The sequence below is a fragment of the Zeus faber genome (assembly GCF_960531495.2).
Source record: "Zeus faber genome assembly, chromosome: 22".
In the NCBI taxonomy this organism is placed as follows: Eukaryota; Metazoa; Chordata; class Actinopteri; order Zeiformes; family Zeidae; genus Zeus; species Zeus faber.
Window position 1 is genome coordinate 4,793,929 of NC_137209.1, and position 21,728 is coordinate 4,815,656.

Consider the following 21,728-nt stretch of genomic DNA (forward strand, 5'->3'; position numbering starts at 1 on the left):
GGTGGGTTAGGATTAGGGTTAGGATTAGGGTTAGGGTTAGGGTTAAGGTTAGGGTTAGGGTTAGGGTTAGGGTTAAAATAACCTTTGGGTTGTATTTGGGAAGTGATCCAGCAGATTTACTTTGACTTGGCAGCCTTCTCAGTCTTCTTTGGGAGCGGAAAAGCGTGGATGTTGGGCAGGACGACGCCCTGAACAATGGTCACTCCACCCCGGAGCTGGTTGAGCTCCTCGTCGTTGGGAACAGCCAGCTGCAGTGACGGGGGATGATGCAGGTCTTCTTGTTGCCACGGGCAGCGTTTCCAGCCAACTCCAATATCTCAGCGGTTACTCCAGCACGGCTGCCAGGTAGACGGAAGAGCCGGCACCGACGCGCCGGGCATAGTTGCCTTTGCGCAGCAGCCTGTGAACGCGGCCGACGGGGAACTGGAGACCGGCACGGGAAGAGCGAGTCTTGTCCCCCCCAATGATCAAAAAGAAACCTAAGCCACCCACACACACACACACACACACACACACACACACACACACACACAGGCACACACACAGTTCCGACTTTTACCCCTGAAAGATAGTGGATGTTCAAAATGCTTTATCAAAAAGCATGTCCTATAATTCTGTCTTGAAAGAATTGAAGATGGTATACTTAAAATCTTGTTCTTGCAATATTGTCTTCTTCTAACTCGCTGAAGGTCATCTGAGGTCTTCAGACGTTGGTTTTAATTGTACAAGGGTCTGATCAGAGAGGTGCTAAGGAGAAGCTCTCTGAGTGGATGTATAGATATATTTCTGAGCAAACCAGAAAAAAAAAACATTAACACAACAAATTTACGAAGATAAAAGAATAGAGTCTGTCATGTGTGCTTTTAAACTCGGGTGTCATGTGAGGAGGTGGTGTCTAAATTGTCGTCAAGGCCTGCATAAGCAGGAGACCAAGATTCCAGAGGGGGCTCAGGGTCGTCAAAAGGGATGGCAACAAAGGTCTTAACGATTTGGGTGGTCAAGCGGCGTAGTAATGGTATTATACTGTAGTTTCGTTTCTTGATGGGTGTGATGTGTTGAAGAATGAAGGAGTGACTGCTGACGCTGACTTGATTAAAATAATAGTTTTATTACACAAATCAGCATCAAACCAGACTTGCCATGGATGTCCTGGGAGAGACCCGAGCCGAATGGAATCTCTGCCAAGTGATGCTGTGCATTCACTTTTAAAGCTGTTCAGAGATAACATACCACATCTGGTTCCAACCCATAGGTGCCCCTTCAGCCTCAGTCCTGTCAAAAATCTAAACATTTCCTCCTCTGGTTGAGCTGGAGGAATCAACAAAATTTCTCTCCCATAGGACCTCTGAATAGACCCATTATTGTCTTCGCTCTTCGTATGACATCGAGGCAATAAATCTACAGTAACATACGTTACTATTATTCCCGCACTATATCTCAGCTCTGGGAGCTCAGTGACCTATTCACCTCAAACCTTCCAGACACCTCAATACAAACCAAACAAGTCCATAGAAAAACAAGGACGGCGACTAAAGCGGTGGCACTAAGAGTGAGCCAGTGGCACCAATTCATGAGAAACCACCAGAACCCACTCTGAGTGTCGGTGACCTCCTCCTTAAGAGTGACTTCGCAAAATTGGATAAGCTTATGTAAAGCTTTGTCTATGACATGGCCGTTGGCGTCGTTGTTGGGGACAAAAGTACAACAAGCCGTTCCAACCAGGACGCAGACCCCACCTTGTGCTGCTGTGAGCTGGTCCAGCACTATACGGTTTTGTAGGGAAAATAGGCGGAGCACACAAAGTTTTTGTGTCGTGGTCTTGGTTATGTGTAGAGATTAGTTCAAAAAGGCGGGAAATTGATAAAGTAAAGTTAGCATAGTATAGCATAGTTTTACCAACCCTGGTCGAAGGGAAGAGCGAGAGTAGGACCTTTTGGCCCACAATCCATAATTTGTGATCCTCTGGGACGTCGGAGGCCCAAACGGGGTCATGGGGGCTGAAGGTGGGTAGCGCGTGTTTAGTGCGAGTGGTGTGGACATCAGCACTGTTGTGGAAAACTGGGACGATAAAGGTGTGATTGGCTGGGGTGCAAATGCAATTCCAGCCAACTGGGAGATGGGTGTATGCATTATGGCCACATAATCAGAAAACACAGTTTAGTAGACGAGTGCCATTAAGGCTGGGAGCTGAGTCAGTGCTATGTGTCGTACTGCCGGGAACATGTATTTTATTAACTGTGATTGGGGCAGTTATATTCTCAGGACAGTAAAGTATGTGACGTAAAGTATGATCATGGACAATGTATATGGGGAGAACAACAATTATAGCAATGGTGAGTAGGAAACAAACAGTACCGCGTAGGCAACAAAACCCTGTAAGGTGAAAAGAGTGCCATGGCCGCAGTTGTGGTTGATGTGGTTCCATTGCAGTTGCAGGGTGAGCAGCGTTTGGTGTACGCTCACGTTGTCTTCTCAACGAGTAGCTCGAGGGGAAGAGGAACTTTCTTACTGTGGGAGGCGTGAACCCAGGAGGCACGGCCTTTGACCTTGAGGGCGGTGTTGGTGACAAGCAGGACTCGGAGCGGTCCCAGGAAACGGGGATTGTGCCAAGATGACCGTCGTAGGTTCTTTACGAGGACCCAGTCCCCATGTTGGAACTGATGGAGGGGTTTGTTCTCAGGCGGATGTTGAGCTGCTTTTTCCTTTTTAAGGGATGTCGGGTAGCGGGTGAGACAGTTCTGGTGATTTAGTTGGGGTCAGGGGGGTTCAGTCGGGTTCAGTCAGTTGTAAGTTTGTCATGGTTATGTGTGGGTATTAGTTAATAATCAGCACTATTATCTTATCCTAAATGTGTGTAGTTTGGAGTGGGTGGAACTAATATGATTTAATTATGATGTCGCTGTGTCATGACAGAGCAGTGGATCCTGGGTGGGGTTAGCCACACGCACACATTCACACGTCATCAGCAAAGCACATGCAGTTGGAATCTCTTCCAGAAATTTCCCTCAGTATGCTCCAACCCTCTAGCAGCTCACTTCCCTTTACCTCTATCCAGTAATTTTAACAGTCCTTTTCTCTTCCATTTTTCCCTGTCCTTCTGTTTCCCTCACAATACAATAATATTTCCGTCATCTTTATCCAAACACTCAAACAACATCAATTTCAGCAATAATGCTGCAACACAAAATACAATGCACACGAGGAGGAAACAGACATTTTACATCTACCAAAGTCTAACCACGTCCCAGACAGTCAACACTAATACAGATTTTCAAAATGGCTCTGTGAACCTTATTTCCTATGGGCCCTGTTGACTGGGTCAGATGATGGTCCGCGGTTCAGACCATACAACAAACCTGCATACTCTCACATATTCAGTTTACGCACAAATCACAGCAATAATTCATACAACACTTAACACACAGATTCTGTTCCCTGCACTGGAATATTGCCTGTATCTGCACTTTTACTGTATGTTTGGCTGGTACTGAAAAGACGGGGGATTTTGGTTTTGTGACATTTCCACTGCTGGGAGACTGTTGATAAAACAAACCCTGTGAATGGTGCCAGTGAGCAACAGTTGGCTCTGCACTCTTGTTTGGAAGGAGAAATATAGATTAGACAATACAGATTACAGAATTGTTGAGCGCTAAGTAAAAATTGAATAAAAGAACAAGGAATAAACCATGGCCTGTACTCACTATATTCTAAGAATTGTATCACTATAGCTAGAGAGCTATGATATCGTCTTGTGTCTCTGACCTGGATACATGCTACCAAGACTCAAACTTATTTGACTCTTTTGGCACAACAAGGGTATAGTTAAAAGACCACTGACTGTGGACCTGAGAGTTCTTGCTGGTTTGTGTAGAATTAGCAGTTATTTTATAAACTGAGGTGCACGGCCATTTATTGCTTTATTTACAAGTAGCAGAATTTTTTTAATCTATCCTGGTTTTAACAGGTAGCCAAAGTAGAGATAAAGAACAGGTGTGATGTGTTCAAATTTGTATTTTCTGTGATGTCAGTGGGGGCGAGAAGTGTGGCTTGATTGAGTGGGGAACAGCATTGGACTTTTATGTTTGGCATGTCAAGCAGACGCACATGATAACGCAAAAGTCTTTGTGGTGTCATTTGTGTTGGTTTACCAGTTTGTAGGATCAGTTCTAATTTATAAGAGAAATATGCCACTGGGCGGAATCTTCCCCCATGAGGTTGACACAGCACCGATAGCATATATCCACCCTTTTGATCCACAAACCAAGTCAACGGGAGTCCATAGTCAGGGAAACTGAGTGTGGGTGCGACGGTCTGGGAATGTTTCGGATCAGTGAAGGCCCCCGGAGCCTTCTGTACCGAAGGCAGGAGGATGGCAAGCTGCAGACTGCACTCTTTGACCATCTTGAATTGGGGCCCGCCGCTGTCGTTACACCACCACACACACACACACACACACACACACACACACACACACACACACACACACACACACACACACACACACACACACACACACACACACACACACACACACACACACACACACACACACGGGGGCGTGTGTGTATGTGTATGTGAATGTATGTGTGTGTGTGTTATATTATTTGGGGCATGAATGTCATCAAGTAAGTGACACCATGGCGCACATGACTTGTGTATACTGTAGATTCAGTGCTCGAAACTGGAAAAACTGTAATGGGTGCTGCATTTTACAATACACTGGAAACTATAATCGTTCAAAGAAGATGTTTTTGCACCGCAGAAAGTTCAAAGATCCACTGGAGGAACCAACATTTTCATTTGTGTCCGTACTGCATCAGCCAGGAACGATCATAATTTTTTAAACACCGTTATTCAGGGAAATTTCAACTGAATGCCCAAGAGCAACAGACGCAAGTCCACTGTGTTTGTAACTTTTGTAACTTGTAGGAAAAATAAAAATAGGAATACAATTGAAAACTGGACAGAACATCACAGATCTCTGTTTAAAAATATATTTATTCGATATCTTTCAGTCAGGGAAGTTTTTGCATTTAGTGTTCTATTTTAAATTGTTGTGATAACCTTCCTATATAGTCAACAACTCTCACGCCCAAACTACACCAGGCATGTTGGTGCACCGTACAGGCGTTGTGCGGCGCGTGGGTTTTTACCTTTGGTGGGGGACATCACCATACGAACTGGATCTGCTACACCTCGCCGCCGCCATTATTAGTCAGAGAATGAATCAATTTTTTTTTGTGTAATTTACATTATTTAGTCTCTGTTAGGTGATGTACAATGACTGTAAAATACACATATTTGCACATGAAAATTAAATTTGAGGCCTTTGAAGAACCTTTTAAGCACTACTATATATATATATATATATATATATATATATATATATATATATATATTCATCTTCATATTAGAAATATATATAATAATAATAATATTATATAGATATCATTAATCCCTTCATCATCCACTATTATAAGTGCTCACAAGCTGTCATGACCACCTGCTCAACACGTGGAGATTTGCTAAGAAGCATTTGTGTTTGTGATTTGAAATTAGCACAAGTCCACTTCCTATTGTACCAAGTGCCAGGCCTTAGCAGAGGATGGTTTTGATCCATCGACCTCTGGGTTATGGGCCCAGCACGCTTCCACTGCGCCACTCTGCTGTTGAGAACAGCATGTGGTACTTGAGCAAACAATCACTTGTTTAGGAGGTGAAATCGTCAAAAGTGGAGGGACATTTTCCTGAATGGTTGGAAGATGTTCTGCAATCAGCATCAACACCTGGTAGATAGATGATTATAAGTTAAGAAGCATTTTCCTCGTCAACATACCGTTAGTGGGAGTACAGGTCCAAATGCATTTGTTCCTATTGTAATGGTAAGGCCTTATCAGAGGATGGTTTAGATCAATCAATCTCTGGATTTTAGGGGCAGGAAGCCTCAGCGGTGAGCTCTGCTCATAAGCACATCAGGTGGGACTCGGACGCACAATCCATGCTTAAGGAGGGGATAATTATCAAGACTCGTTGTTCACGAGTGTTTTAAAGCTAACATGACCACCTGCTCAACACATGGAGAGTTTGTAAGTAGCATTTATGTTTGTAATTTGAAATTAGAACAAGTTCTCATCCTATGGTACCAAATGCAGGGCCTTAGCAGAGGATGGTTTCGATCCATCGACCTCTGGGTTATGGGCCCAGCACGCTTCCGCTGCGCCACTCTGCTTTTGAGAACCACATGTGGTACTTGAGCACACAATCCCTTTTTAGGAGGTGAAATCATCAAGAGTGGAGGGAAATTTTCCTGAATGGTTGGAAGATGTTTTGCAATCAGCATCAACACCTGGTAAATAGATTATTTATAGGTAAGAAGCAGTTTCCTCCTCAACATATAGTTAGCTAGAGTTCATGTCCACATGCATTTGGTCTGATAGTAAAGGTAAGGCCTTAACAGAGGATGCTTTTATCAATCAATCTCTGGGTTTTGGGGCCAGCATGCCTCTCCTGGCAACTCTACTTATAAGCACATCAGGTGGGACTCGGACCCACAATCCCTGGTGAAGGAGGGGAAAATTGTCATGACTGGTCTTGAAATCTTCATCAGTGTTTGGAAGTTTTCATCACTGGACAGTAATTGTTTTGTGGACAGCATGACCACCTGCTCAACACGTCGAGAGTTGGTAAAAAGCTTTTTTGTTTGCAAGATGACCTTAGCACCAGTCCACATCCTGGTTTGGGAGATGAAAATGTCAAGAATGTTTGTGTGATCAGCATGAATACCTCTAGCAAACGGGAGGTCTTAAAAGAGGATCGTTTGGATCCATCAACATCATGGTTCTGGGGCCAGTATGCTCTCACTGCACCACTCTGCTTTTGAGAGCCCCGGGTAGGACTTGAGCCCACAATCCCCTGTTTAGGAGGTGAAATCAACGACAGTGGAGGGAAATTGTCAGGAATGGCTGGAAAATGTTTTCCGATCAGCACCTGGTAGATAGATGATTAATAGGTAAGAAGCATCTCTCTCCTCAACATACTGGTAGCGGGAGTTCAGGTCCAAATGCATTTGGTCCAATTGTAACGGTAAGGCCTTATCATGGTTTTGATCAAGAGATCCCTGAATTTTAGGGGCAGGCAGCCTCAGTGGTGAGCTCTGCTCATAAGCACATCAGGTGGGACTCGGACGCACAATCTATGCTTAAGGAGGGCATGATCATCAATACTCGTTGCTCACGAGTGTTTCAAAGCTGTCTTGACCACCTGCTCAACACATGGAAAGTTTGTAACTTGAAATTAGCATAAGTCCACATCCGATGGTACCAAATGCATCGCTTTAGCAGAGGATGGCTTCGATCCATCGACCTCTGGGTTATGGGGCCAGCATGTTTCCGCTGCGCCCATCACAAAGCATTCCAAACTGCTAAAAATAAATATATCAATATAAAAAAAATTATAATTGCTGCTTCCAAAATATGTTTTAAGACATTGCGGAGCACAGATATGATGCATAGTAGCAGCAGAAATGAATTACTTTTTGGGTTATAAAGAGTTATTCTTTTTAGATACTTTATTTTTCCCTTTTGTGTTCTTTTGTCAAAGTGATGGTTGAGATAAGATAATCCTTTATCTTTCCCACAGTGGGTTGTCTGCAGTGTTAAAACAGTAACAAATTGGCACAATGGCACAAAGCATTAGTAAATTTGTAATTCTAAATGAAAGGATATGATAAATAACTAAATAGTATTGATTAAACACTATTAATGAAATCATGATCTTGCATGAGTGAATCGTTAGTTTTGATGTGATATACAACTGTGTTTGTATGTTTCATATCCTTACCGGTTACTTTGTTTTTCTCAAATGATTTTCTATAATCAAACAACATTATTATTATTATTATTATTATTTTTATCGCAATTTTACATTGAACAAGATAGATGTTCTTATACACAATAAAACTTAACAAGTAGTTTAACAAAGAGGAATAATTGTTTTGTTTTGTACACAAGAGAGGTAATGGATTGTGAACATTCACTTTCTAAAAATTGAAACACTAAAATAAATGTGAAATACGTCGACCGTTCCAATGTTTTTTAATTTTAAAATAGAAAAAATAGTAATGAAGGCTAAATATTAAAATGTTTTAGTATGTTGATCACATTTTTCCTTACCCTCTTTAGTTGCTTAACTCGTTAGGGTTAGGGTTAGGTTTAGGGTTAGGGTTCGGGTCGGTAATGTGTTTGTCCTGCCACATTACGGAAATTTATTTTGACTGATTTTGAATTTATCAATGGCAGCACACTTTGCAATATTGATGTTTTACTCATCTGCTTGTGTCATGGATACACAGGACTTCCTAAAATTCTTAGTTTGATGTTTTTTCTTTTCTTCTCCTCTATAACTCCAGCCAGCACTAAATAAGTCATTATTTGAGTCATGACATTTATATTTAAATTTTGTCTCCTTAGGGTCACACCCTGGCATGGCCTTTCTTGGCTGTTGTGGTTATTGTTGTTTTTGGATCGTGGAATGAGGCAATGCTTGCCAAGCCATTAGACAGGAGAACCTTTTGTTGCTCTTCAAATAAATCTTTTCACACCAGCTCCATGTTGGCTTTGCTGGATTTCTTTAACTGTGGATGAGGGAGATGGTTTTATGTTAGCTGTGTTGTTGTAATCTTATGGAGATGAATTGCGTCTGGTTATTGGGTTGATTACATTCTGTAGCCTTTATCTTGCTACGAAGCAAACCGGCTCATTTCTCTCAGGCAGCACCTCTCCATCATCAACATGTGCAACACTCACTTTGCTTACTCCAACTTCTCTTCTTCCGTCTTTTGGTGATTCACATGATTACTTGACAGCGTTGCCATTGTGGCTTCGCCCCGCCCAGATCTTGCTACTGAAGTTCTTGAAAAGTTCAACCACAATAATTTAAACTCATGAGTACAACAAAAAGGAGGGTTTTCGTTTGATTTGTCTGTTCATCATCTGTTTTTTTTGTTGAAAACAGTGTTTGTCTTTCTTGGTACAACTGGTTGTGTTTGTGTATCTATTTGCTGTAAACTGTCTTTTGTTTTATTTGGTTGCATGATATGTACAGGCAAGTGTGATGTGACGAGCAGCTGATTGATGAGACATACAGACGCTTACCATGACGCTTTGTCATGGTTAAAATATTGTTTGGGGAGCTTGACATGGTTTTCTTAATGGAATCCCAATGAAGGTCAGCTTGACTGAGTTTCATTCCTGCCATTAGTGATGATGGGAATGTGAGGGCGATCACATGGTGCGAGAGCACTGTCCCAGCATGAAGTGCTGACCGGGAGACCGCTTAGGTCTATCTTCTGTCGACAAAAGCCACATATGAATTACATCATGTAAATCAGCAGTGATCAGATTGTCCAGTTTTAGGATTTATCATTTTAGACTTGCGTTTATTAATGGATTGTGTAGATGGGATTATGTTCAGGCAACATTCGAGAAATGCATTTTAGGACAATTTAAAAAACCTTGCATGATTTACACATTGTCGGTTATTTTGTAGCCTAATCTATATTCTATTAACATTATCTCCTACATATTAGACAATGTGATAATATTATTCTGTTGTTCCGCTAGGGTGACTGCATATATTTATTTTGTACTGAGACTATAGTTGTCTATTCAACATAACTGTTTGGAAAAACACAGAACTATTCCCCATACCCTATTTTACATTCTTGGACCTAGAGCAAACAATGTTGTCATAATGTAAGTCTCTCACCCAAGTGTTTAAATGTATGTGCCCAGGTCAAAGCAGCCCTTGCAATCCCACTTGAAGGACCACTACACGACCTCCGACCAGGTGACTGGGTGGTGATCTACAACTTCCGGAGGGAACGCTGGAACTCTGCCAGATTCCTTGGACCGTTCCAGATCCTCCTCACCACCGCAGCAGCAGTTAAGGTGGTAAAATGACCTACGTGGGCACACGCATCTCATTTCAAGAAAGTCTGCAACCTTCCAGAGGACCAGATAAACGACTACAACGGTAAATCATCGGATGTGAACTGAGATCACGATCCTAGTGGGATATGTGCGAGTAACCTCCATCTCCACGAAGAGGATATGCCACATCTCACCTCCCTAATCCCTCTCTCCTTACTTCTCCTATCACTCTCACTCTATAATGTCTTTCACTTTATGTATGTCTAATCCGGCAATTTTCTGTGTTTATCTTTGTCTACTCGTCATTTGTTTGTGTAGTTATGTATCCCTACAAACTTCCTACAATATGATGGCAATGAAAAGGAATATAAAGGAGGAAACCCCAGACTTATCTATGGAAAAGCATGGGAACGGTAGTATAGCTATTGCCTTAGATGCATTGTGCCATCACCCCCTAACTAGCTTCAATGACACCCATTAAGTTTGTTGGTTGGAATGTGAGAGGCTTGGGCTCACCTGCTAAACGTAGCAAAATCCTAACTCACCTCACCAAGATGAACCCCAGCTTCTGTCTACTGCAAGAAACCCAACTCACTGCATCTGAGCACCTCAAACTCAAAGCTAAATGGGTTAATCAGATGTTTTCCGCATCATACAACTCAAAAAAAAGAGGTGTATCTATGTATATTGAACAATAAAAGTATCCCATATCAAAATAAAACCACAATATCAGACCCAGAAGGGCGTTTCATAATGATGAATGGGATTTTAGGTAACATCAATGAACCTTAGCTAATATTTATGGCCCCAATGAGGATGACCCAAATTTCTTTGACAATATATTTTCAAAACTTTTAGAATTTTTTGAATTAATTATCATACTGGGAGGAGACTTCAACACAGTACTGGATCCAAATTTACACCGTTCTCAAACCAGAAATATTCCCAAATCCTGGCGTTCGTCGGACACTATAAAACAATATATGAGTGATCTTGCTCTTGGGGACTGTTGGCGATCAAATAACCCACATTCTAAGGAATACATATACTATTCACCACATCACCAAAGTTTCTCTCAAATCTACCTTTTCTTGACAAGTAACTCCACTGTCCAAAATCACTAATCCTGAAATCCACCCTATTGTAATTTCCAATCACGGGTCAATTAGTTTCAACCTGATAAATGAAACAATCCGGAACCCTCCCGGCAGGTGGCAGTTTAACACCTCACTTTTAACAGATAAAGAATTTAACCATTTACCGTACTTTCCGGACTATTAGCCGCTACTTTTTTCCTAGGTTTTGAACCATGCGGCTTATACAAAGGTGCGGCTATTCTGTGGATTTTTCTTCCACCGCTTGGGGCGCTCTAACCGGAATTAGAATCAAAAATAAGATAGACGAAAAATCACTGCAAAGAAGAATACGTTACTTTTTCTTTAGCAGATATAACGCGGACGATAAATTACCAACTGGTAATTATTTATAAAATCCACCATCACCAACGGGTTCCGAAAGGCTGGACTGCTACGCGAAGAGAGCGGCGCACCTTCAGAGTCAACTTCACCGGTGGATGACAGTGACACGGAGAGCGAGACTGATGGAGACAGATGTGACGAAGCGCTTCTGAGGCTGTTCAACTCCGACACTGAAGAAGACGACTTCATGGGTTTCAGCGAAGATGATTAAAGTGACTTGTGGTTTCAAACACAGGAGAAATGAAGGTAAATAAATGCCGTTTTTTTTCTCTTGGTTCTGTTCCGTTTTAATCAGCAAAGTTGCTGCCGTGTTAAAAGGCACTGTTCGGAAATAATCTGTTCAGGTACATACATGTACGTTTACAGTTCAAAATCGTTCTGTACATGCAGTAAATATCTAATTTTTCAACATAGATATCTGCGGCTTATAGCCCGGTGCGGCTTGTATATCTCTTTTTTTTTAAATAGAGCGGATGCGGCTTATATACAGGTGCGCTCTATAGTCCGGAAAATAAGGTATTTCCAAGAGAATGGACTTCCTTCATTGAACTGAATGACTCCCCAGAAATATCACCATCCTTGCTTTGGGAAACAGCAAAGGCAGTTCTAAGAGGTAATATTATTTCATTCTCCACTCACAAGAAAAAGAAAGGACAAGAATGCCAAAATAAACTCCAACAGCGACTACAGGAGTTACATTCCCAACAAGCCCACTCATCTTCTGAGCAAATTCGAAATGAGATCAGGACAAATACATCTCAACCTGAAGCTATCATCCATCAAAAGACACAATTCCTTATGACGTGAACAAGAGCAAATTATTTTGATTTCAATTACAAATCAGGTAAATTTCTTGCCAATCAATTGAAACGTGATAGAGAAAAATCACTTTTTACAGCCATCGAAGATTCAAGGACAAGGATGTCCGCTCTCCCCTTTACTATTCGTCATCTTTATCGAATCCCTCGCGGCGGGTATCTGTCAAAACAGTTATATTGTTGGCATACAAACAGGAAACTCTGTTCACAAAATCAGTTTGTATGCAGATGATATTCTGTTGTACATACGGAACCCAATATCATCCCTACCGGAGGTGTTAAATCTTATATCTAAATTCTCAGACTATTTAATAAATTGGACTAAAACCACAGTCTTACCACTCATTGGGGGGGACTGTAATGCTGCAACCCAGAAACTTCACTTAACCATCACAACGGGCAATATTAGATACCTTGGTATTGATATCTCCCCCAATCTATCAGATTTGTTTACCCCTTAACTTCGCCCCATTGCTCAAATCCATTGAATAAGACCTCATTCGATGGAACAACCTACCCATCTCACTAATTGGTAGGATAGCAGCAGTGAAAATGAATATACTTCCAAAATAAACTATATATTTTCAATGACCCCAGTGCAACCACCAGTACATTGGTTCAATACTGTAGACTCAATGGTCAACACATTTTATTGGATATACAAGAAACCGAGAATCAAACTAGCAACACTACAGAAAAACAAAGACTGTGGAGGCCTAGCAGCCCCAAACTTTAGATACTACTATCTAGTAAACCATCTTCAATTTATAATTAAATGGTTACAACCAGAGCAACAATTGGCCCATGGATGGCGAGACATTGAACAATCTGAATGTCAGGAGTTATCATTATCCGATCTCCAATTTCTTACGGAATCTTTAAGGAAACATAATTGCTTTAAAAACCCACTTATCACAACAACTCTGTCAGCCTGGTGGAAATTCCTCAAACTAAGTGGTCACACTCTACCTCCAAACAAATTCACCCCAATCTGGCACAACCCAGATTTCCTGGTTAAAAACAGACCAATAATCGTTAAGTCTTGGAAAAGACAAGGAATTACTCATCTGGAACACATTTTTGAAAACAATTTTCTAATATCCTTCCCAACCTTAACCCAAAGGTATATATATATCGGTGGCCACGGCTTCCTTCAATTCCTTCAATTACAGCAGTCTCTAAAAGTTTGAATCAAATTGACCCACAACATCCTACAACCACCTGAAATGATTGAACATCTCACTCATATCGGTCACTTGAAAAATCCCTTTTCCAGAATATAGAAACTTTTATTAAAAATAGACGACACCTTATCTTTACCTTGCTTGAGACCTTGCTGGTCCCACCGATATAAACCTGGGGAAACTTATTTGCAACAACACCTGTTCTATGACCCGCAACTCCAAAATTCAACTCATCCAATATAAAATTTTGAACAGAGCCCATATCACGGAACACAAAATGTTCAAAATGGGTTTTGTGGATGAAGACATTTGCTCCCACTGTTCCCTTGATACCAGAGATGACTACTTTCATGCCTTCTGGCTCTGCCCACCTAACATAGCATTCTGGACTAACATCACCAAGAAGCTATCAACTCTTCTGGGTCTCAGCATTCCCTTCTCCCCGTCTATATGTCTTCTCGGTGACCTCTCCTTAGTCGTGCCCCGGGTCGAGACTCGCCTATCTCTCTCAGTGCCAAAACTCATACTCAGCACATACACCACACAATAGGCCGAGGGCTTGCGAGATGGGCGGGGTGCAGGCGATGTGGTTGGGGATGCGGCGGGCAGCTACCATCTTGCCTGTCACACTCCTGCCCAAGCAGCTTCTCGTCCTTCTCAAAATTTTAATCCCACTCACATTAGCTTAGAACACATACACTGGCACACCAATCCTACTCCAAACAACACTCCATCAGACCAGGGCCTGCGGGACAAAAGGGGTGCGAGTGATCCGATGAACGCTTATGCCTGATGGACTCGCACCCCCAACCCCGCAATTTTAACTGCACTGGGGGTTTTTTTTCTCAGGGGTGGCTGGTCGCTGGCCTTGCGCCTGGTGGCTTGGGATGTGCTGCGACCTGGTGGGGCTGCGGAGAGCGCCGCCGGGCCCTTCCGGGGCCCCTGGGGGGACTGCTTGTCATTGTGGGTGTGGGTTGGGGTGTAGGGGGCGGCTGTTGGCCTTTTGCTTCTGCGGCGCGGCTTCTCTGCTGCAGGGCCCCGGGTGCTGGGGGTGGCGTTGGGCCTGTGTGCCGGGTGGCCTGCAGGCGTTGCCGGGGGGGAGGGGGGTGTGGCATGGAGGTGCCCCACGCTGGGTGCTCGCTGCGTGTGTGGGCGCTTAGCTGCGGTGTGTGGGCGTCTGGTCAACTGCAGTGGGGCGGGCCTCCCCCCTTGTGCGGGGCGTGGGTGGGTGTGGGGGTCCTGCCGGCCCGCCCGTGGGGCGGGTGGCTCGAGGAGTGTCGGTCTGTCACCATGGGACCGTGATCTGGGCCTGCGGTCCGTGCCCTGCGCCCGTGGCCCGGGTTCTGTGCCGGCGGCTGCATCTTGTGCCTGCGCCCGGGGGTTGGTTGTATGTGTGCGCCCCTGGGGTGTGGGGTCTCCTCGTACTCCCTGGGACTGGGTCATGCTCCTCGGGGCTGGGCGTTGGAGTTGCTCCACAGCCCTCTGACTTCTCTGGGGGCCTGGGGGTCTTCCGTGGCTGCAGGGCAGGGTACCCGGGGATCTCCTGCAGCCGAGGGTTGTCCTCAGGGCTGAGGGGTTCGGGGGGCTTCATGGCCCCTTGCGCTGCTTGGAGGTGCCGCAACATATTACCGACCTTCTGCACCAGTACCAATGGGGATAAGTCATGTACACTTACCGGTGGACATCTTACACACACACACGCACGCACGCATGCACGAACGCACGCACGCACGCCTGCTTGGAGTGCACCCCAGCACCCTCCTGGTTGCATTCCTCTCCTTTCCTCCCTCATTTGCTTCCATAACTATGACAGGAAGAGGCCACGTGACCAGTTGTAGTTCCAGTTTTCCTGGACCTAATTCAGTTTTTCAATACATGTTGTCGTCCAATGTTCATGTTTTTGTGTAAATGTTATTTGTTTCCATGTTTATTTGTCTCACCGTGATGATTCTCCCACTCTTGGAGTAGTGATCAGTTGTTTATATACCCAAACATGATAAATAGTTCTCCAAAGAGGGGGGTTGGTGGTGGTTCTCTATAACCAGGGGCTGTGCTCTAGTCATCCTACAGGTCATCCACAGGACAGAGTTATTGCAGCAGTTCTTGATGATTTAAGAATTAATAAAGAGTCACATTGCAGGTTGAGAACTTGAACTCCACTTGCAGACTAACTCTGTCCTGAATGCAATACAAATACTCTGTGTTGTATGCCATTGCATGCTGACAGCACAGGTTAAAAAAAGTAAAAAAGAAAAAGTAGTATAAAGACGAGATCATATTTCATCCTCACTCAACCTTGTGTGGAGATAAGGGTAACTTGACAGAGCATTGTGTGTATGATGTCAGAGCATACCTGTGACCTGAGTTTGGCTGTTAACCCATTGTATGAGCTCTCTTGAATTGATTTGATCAATGGATGATTGAGGGGGGCATTGTCTTGTAAATGACACCTGACTAAAGATACACAACCTCTGATTGGTATAAAGCCTTCTTCGTCCGAAGCAGGAGCAGACTGGTCAGGAGACCGCTTTGGAGCAGTACTGAATCTTTCTCTTTATTCTGGAGAATAAATATCTTTAATATTCTCAGTTTTGTTTTCTTGTAGCGGCAGATTAACCTCACAGAAAATGCAGGAGAACTTCTTCTACAGTACATAGTGTGAATTGTGTACGTACTGTATGTGTGGGTGCCCAAGTGTGTGAGTGGCGCTGCCCTTAAAATTATATTTGTGTTGAGATAGATTGTTGATAGAGTGTAAGCATTTATTGCTTTACACTACTTAATTGCATTAAACCTCCTTTAACCTTCTTCAGTAAGAGATGGTGTGAAATCATCTTCATGTGGCCATTATTGCTCAAAGCATCCCAATGTTCAAAATTAGGCAGGTGGGAAGACTTCAGCATTAACTCAACACAAATAAAACCTGAACTGGAACTGTGTGTTTAAATTTCCACTTGACACATTTATTGCACTTTTGCAGAATTTACTATGCACAATAAGCTCTATGAGCTCTAAAAATACTAAAAATACTAAAATGTGCGCGATCGATACAAGGTGCTCGCGCAGGTAGCTGCAAGGGGCAGTGCCCCAATCGTAATTCTGGATCTATAATTATATAATAGAATAATTAAACAGAGCAATGGTGTGGTTAAGTTAATTTTAAGGAAAAAAAAAAATTCTTTCATTAAGTAATAAGGCACATTAACAACTAGAGAAATTGCAGAGTCCCAAAGGGACATTTCACTGCACATTTGTATGACCGTATAATAATCTCTTGAACTTGAATTGTGGTAGTTCAGAGATGTCACTTAACCACCAAATGAAAACCTACTGTACTTGTGTTCTTCCTCTTCTAAAAATAGTATCACAGATCAAAGATATCAAAAATGACATTTCTAAAATGCATTTGTTTGAAGCATGCAAATAACTGTACAACAGAAAAAAAGAACAAGCCTTTCCAAAATAGAAAAATAAATAATGATGATGATGAATTAATATTTTTTCCAAACTACTGTATATGAAAAAATCAAGAATCAAATAACCATTGTCCTCGACGACCCCGACCAGCATCCATCACCTTAAACTCTCCTTTGACCTCCTGACTCTGGCAACAGCATCTTCGCTGAATACCTCCGCAAAGTGGTGCTGTCATGATGATCACGAGACGGACAGAGAAAAGAAGATTAGAATGAAATAAAGTTTTACATAGCCAGCAGCAGTCGCCACAGTGGTTGTGTCTTGAGTGTCATACAGCAATTTATTCATGTGTTGTTGTTGTTGAGTCGGTTAAACTAACTTCAGCAAAAACGCTTGAACAACTTTGAATGTCAAGGAACGTTGGCACTCAACTTGGAACTCAAAATGTTTCGCTCAAAGAGTCAAAGAGAACAAGGCTACTTGCGCCTGCTAAACATCTTGGTTCAACTCGTGCACAACATTAGTTTGCCTGTTTGGGTGTTTGTCAATTTAATTTGGACAGTGACAAGAAGGACAGAACAAAGAAACTTTCTAATATAACAAATGATTTTTTTATTTGTGATCATAAATTCATAGTTTATTGGTCTGCACACATCACCACTGACAGGCTGTTAGGGTTGAGTTTGGTTCTCAGCCTTTCTACCACACTATTTTATTCGGGAAATTAGCTTTTAGTCTATATGACGAAATCAAATGTTGTTTGAATTTCGGCTACATTGGGAACAATTTTTGACAAATAACCATTTATCCATCCACTTGCGTCAGAAGGAGGGGCAGACTGGCCACCGGGAGTACCAGGCATTCCCCTGGTGGACTGCTTGTCAGTTGGCCTGGTTTCAGTTGGGCCTGTACCGGCCCAACTGAAACCAGGCCAACTGACACCAGGTCGGTTTCTTTTTTCTTTTTGTTTGCCTAACCCAATTTAAATGCATTAGTTGAAATAACAAAGTCTCTACTCAAAATGTTAAGGCAACAAGGTTACTTTGTTTAAGCCGAGGTACTCACCCATCCTCCCTGACTCTGGATCCATGGATCAAGGTGGTGGCCCATGTATATGGTCATCCAGTCTACTATGCGGGGCATCATGCTGTTCATCTCCTTCTGCACGCAATCACGCAGAGGGCACCTCCAAAGGCAAACAGGCCCACGATGCGTCCCCAGTTGATCCCGTCCCGAAACACCTCGTCCATCACGTTCTCAAAGCTGTTGTAGGCCGTGGCGGGAGTGATGTGGAGCTGGGACAAAGTGTCGCTGAAGGCTTTCATATAGCGCAGCTCAAACTCGTCCGCCAACTCCCAAAGTGCCTTTTCACTGGTGCTCTCCGGCCCCAGCTGCAGTATTGGATAGTTCTGCTGAGACAATTTGTAGCTGATGAAAGAGACCACAATCTCTCTGTTGCTGTGCTCCATGCTGAAAACTGCCAAGCTGCTCGGGCGTCGACCTCTTTCTGCTGTTATTTTTGGTAAGTCAGTGGGGTAGCGCAATAATTTGCCAGTTGGAAACTGATGGCATTGTTCAAACACTGAATCCCCATTGGAGGAGAGCTTTGACATCACAAAGAAATCCCATGGGGCTGCTGGCCTAGGGGTGCAGGGGCTATATGGGGGATTATTCATCATTTGGCATCATGACATTTGGCTCCCTGTACTAACTACCGCATCTGACGTTGTTACATGTCACAAAGCTGAATGACTTCTCTTTTTTGCTGGGCATAATAGTTGTATCATTTGTTGTTGTTGTTGTTTGTACAGAAGTGATCAACATGTCGCAAAAACAACGTATAATCTTCACGGGGAAGGTAAAAGTTTTCTTCCAAATGGGGCCATTGGGCTTTCTGCAGCGGGATCCCTCAGAGAAGAAAAAAAAAAATCTTCCTTGTCCTAATTGTCCTAACAAGACAGGTCAGCACCGGTCAAAGAGGATGTGGTCAGAAAGAATGCCTGGACTGTGGTTTACAACAGGGAGGGGACTATACTGACCGGAGTGAAGTGCTCAGGGAGTATATTCTCTAGTTTTGGAAATATAAGGGCAAATCCTTCAGGTGGCTCCTTGAAAATGATGTAGGGTACACAATGGACCGGATCAAGAGTGCCCAGAAGGAAAGAGACACTGGAGTCTTTATGGCTGAAGGGCCCAGCAAGGACAGTCTTGTCTCATTTCAGCAGTATGCACTCAGTTTCAAGGAGATAAGGTCTCTTCTTAAATATGAGGCTGAGAGGTCCAGTGCTCCACCACCTGTGTCAGAAGAAAACAACCTTTTTGGCTTTGGTGTCAGAGCGAAGAACACCAGGAAGGAAGTGTGGGACAGGGGGGCTTATGGGTATGCAGCATTCATCATGGGGAAAAGGTGTGCTTCAGGTACAAAGATGCAGCGTCTGCAGGAGTATCTGTTGAGAGAAAACAGGTCTCTCTCTACACCAGTGTCTGACCTCTGCTGACCCCTTACATTAGTCATTCAAAGTAATTTGTGACATTTTCTCATAATATTCATTAAGTTGTGCATTACTCTTTGAATTACATTATTTTCACCATGGACCATTATTAAAAATCTATAATATGTTGTCTTACAGTGATGGAGGATGACCCGGATTTGGAGAGGGAAATGCTCAGCTTACCACCGTCAAAATTCCATGTTGTGCACAATAAGTGAACACCTTGATGTCACATTTAACATACTTTCATGTTAGATGATGATAATTGCCTTAATCATACATTTCTTTATATATATCTATCGCTGTGTAAATACATCTGCTGATGCCTCTGGACACATCATCAGTGATGTTCCTGGAATCATTGGGTGTTTCGGGCCTTTCAAAATAATACACACTCATCCAGGTGACCCAGCCGTCCACCTGGATGAGGTGGCCGGCTGCCATCCTCTTGCATTGGTCAGGATGCCTGCAGGTGTTCTTCTGGCAGGGGTTGCCTGCTCCCTAGCTCTGACAAAGGCGATGGTTTTCTTGGAGTGTCGGAACTGCTTTGCCCACTCAAGTCCCGTGCTGACGGCTTCAGCGATGGTCTTAAGGACTTTTTCCTTCAGGGGGTGGTAGCTCAGGAGGTAGAGCTGGTTGTCTAGTGTGAGGGAAAAATTATTACGATCAACTATTTTGAATGAGGACAAAGGCTTCTACCTCCAAAAGGGGGTTTTAAAACATTTGTGTCTGCCCCTGCAGGAACCCCTCAGAATTATGTAAAGAGAAATGTTTTGCTCCTACAATGTCAATTCCAATATCCGATCACACTTGGCCTGTTTACCTTCTATGGAGATGAGGGACACTCCTGGGGAACCGCATTGTCATGCAACCCCCATTCTGCCAGGTCAAGGTTGCAAGTACCTGTTATTTACATTCTAGGAAGAGGGGGCACCCAGGAAGACAGTTAGGGGAGGAAGCACCCAGGAATACAGTTAAGGGGGGGAGGCAGACTCGGAGACCTCTAACCCAAACCACACCCTGTTTCTTCTGTATAAAGCCTCCTCTCTTTCTCTGTGATATCAGATTGATCCGAGCGCTGCTTTGGAGCAGTACTGAATCTTTCTCTTTATTCTGCAGAATATATAATCTTGGATATTCTCAGTTTTGTCTTCTTGTAGCGGGCAGATTAACCTCACCGATCATTGCGGAAGAATTTCCTTCACACTAGGAATCTAAAGGTTGCTGGTTCAATCCCAGGCTCCTCCTGCTAGCATGCTGTAGTGTCCTTGAGCAAGACACTCAAACCCTAATTGCTCCTGATGGCCGCGTCCGTCTGTGTTTGAATAGCTGTAAGTCACTTTGGATAAAAGTGTCTGCTAAATGTAAACGTTTATCATGCCTCCAGTGGTACCGTAATGCAGCAGCTGAGGATGTGCTCAAGGGTTCCTTGCTTGGAAAACAATGAGCATTCTGGTGTCTCTGCTATGCCCTATGTGTGCATGTTAGACAGGCTTGGGAGCACATCATAAACTGCCTGGATGAGGAATCTGTGCGGTGAGGCTTGGCTCTCCAGATCTTAGTCCAGGTCACCTTCCTCTCAACTGTGTTCTCCCATCCCAACATGCTCCCATGTTTCATCTTGTCTCCTCCTGTGACACAGCATCCTCTACTTCCTGCCAGTTCTCACTTGGATTCCAGCTTTGGCCACCTTCAGATCACTTCAGTCCCTCTACTGCACCACCTCTCTGGCTCTCATCACCTTGCATTTCTCCTCCAAGGATTTGAATGGCAGCTGCAGCTTATTGTTGAACCCATAGAGTGCAATGCAGCTCAGGCTCGTGGTAGTCCAAGCCATCTCCGGAGGTGGTTGATCACCTTCCTTTCTAAGGTGTCGACTGTAGAGATTGGGACGGCATAGACGAGGAGGGGCAACAGGATCCTGGGAAGAATGCCATGTTGATAGACCCAGGCTTTGAATTTTCCAGGTAGGCCGAACTTATCCACGGATTTCAGCCAGCCATCCAACTCAGTACAGGTTGACCGGAACTTGTCCTCCACCTTTCCTTTCCTCAGCACCATAGATCTTGATTTGGCAGGTTTGGAACGCATCCGGCCAGCTTTTCGAGTCCTTTCAGAATCAATCGGCAGCTTGGGACTGATTCTGTCGTGACTCTAAGGTCATCCATAAATACCCTGATGGGTGGCTGTCATTGTCCGGAATTTGTCCGGGGCCCTCTGCACTCTGGCTCAGCTGACTTGGTGAGCATATTCATGGCTAAGGAGAACAGTGTCACAGAGATAGTGGACCCTGTGATGATGCCAATCTCCTTGTGCCAACTAGATGTAGTTGCTCCTGAAGAGACCATCATCCGGAAGTTGTTGTAGTAATCAGTGATGAGGTCTTACACCTGCTGGGGACATGATGTTT

General features: G+C 43.6%; 1 pseudogene across 1 annotated transcript; it reads right to left on the reverse strand.

Moving 5' to 3' along the window:
- Nucleotides 1-324: 324 nt before the first annotated feature.
- On the reverse strand, nucleotides 325-18,295 carry LOC307247067 (bcl-2-like protein 1; annotated as a pseudogene). Its single transcript has 2 exons — nucleotides 17,892-18,295; nucleotides 325-423 (listed from the first exon to the last, which is right to left on the reverse strand). The product of its transcript is annotated as a bcl-2-like protein 1 (transcript).
- Nucleotides 18,296-21,728: the final 3,433 nt, after the last annotated feature.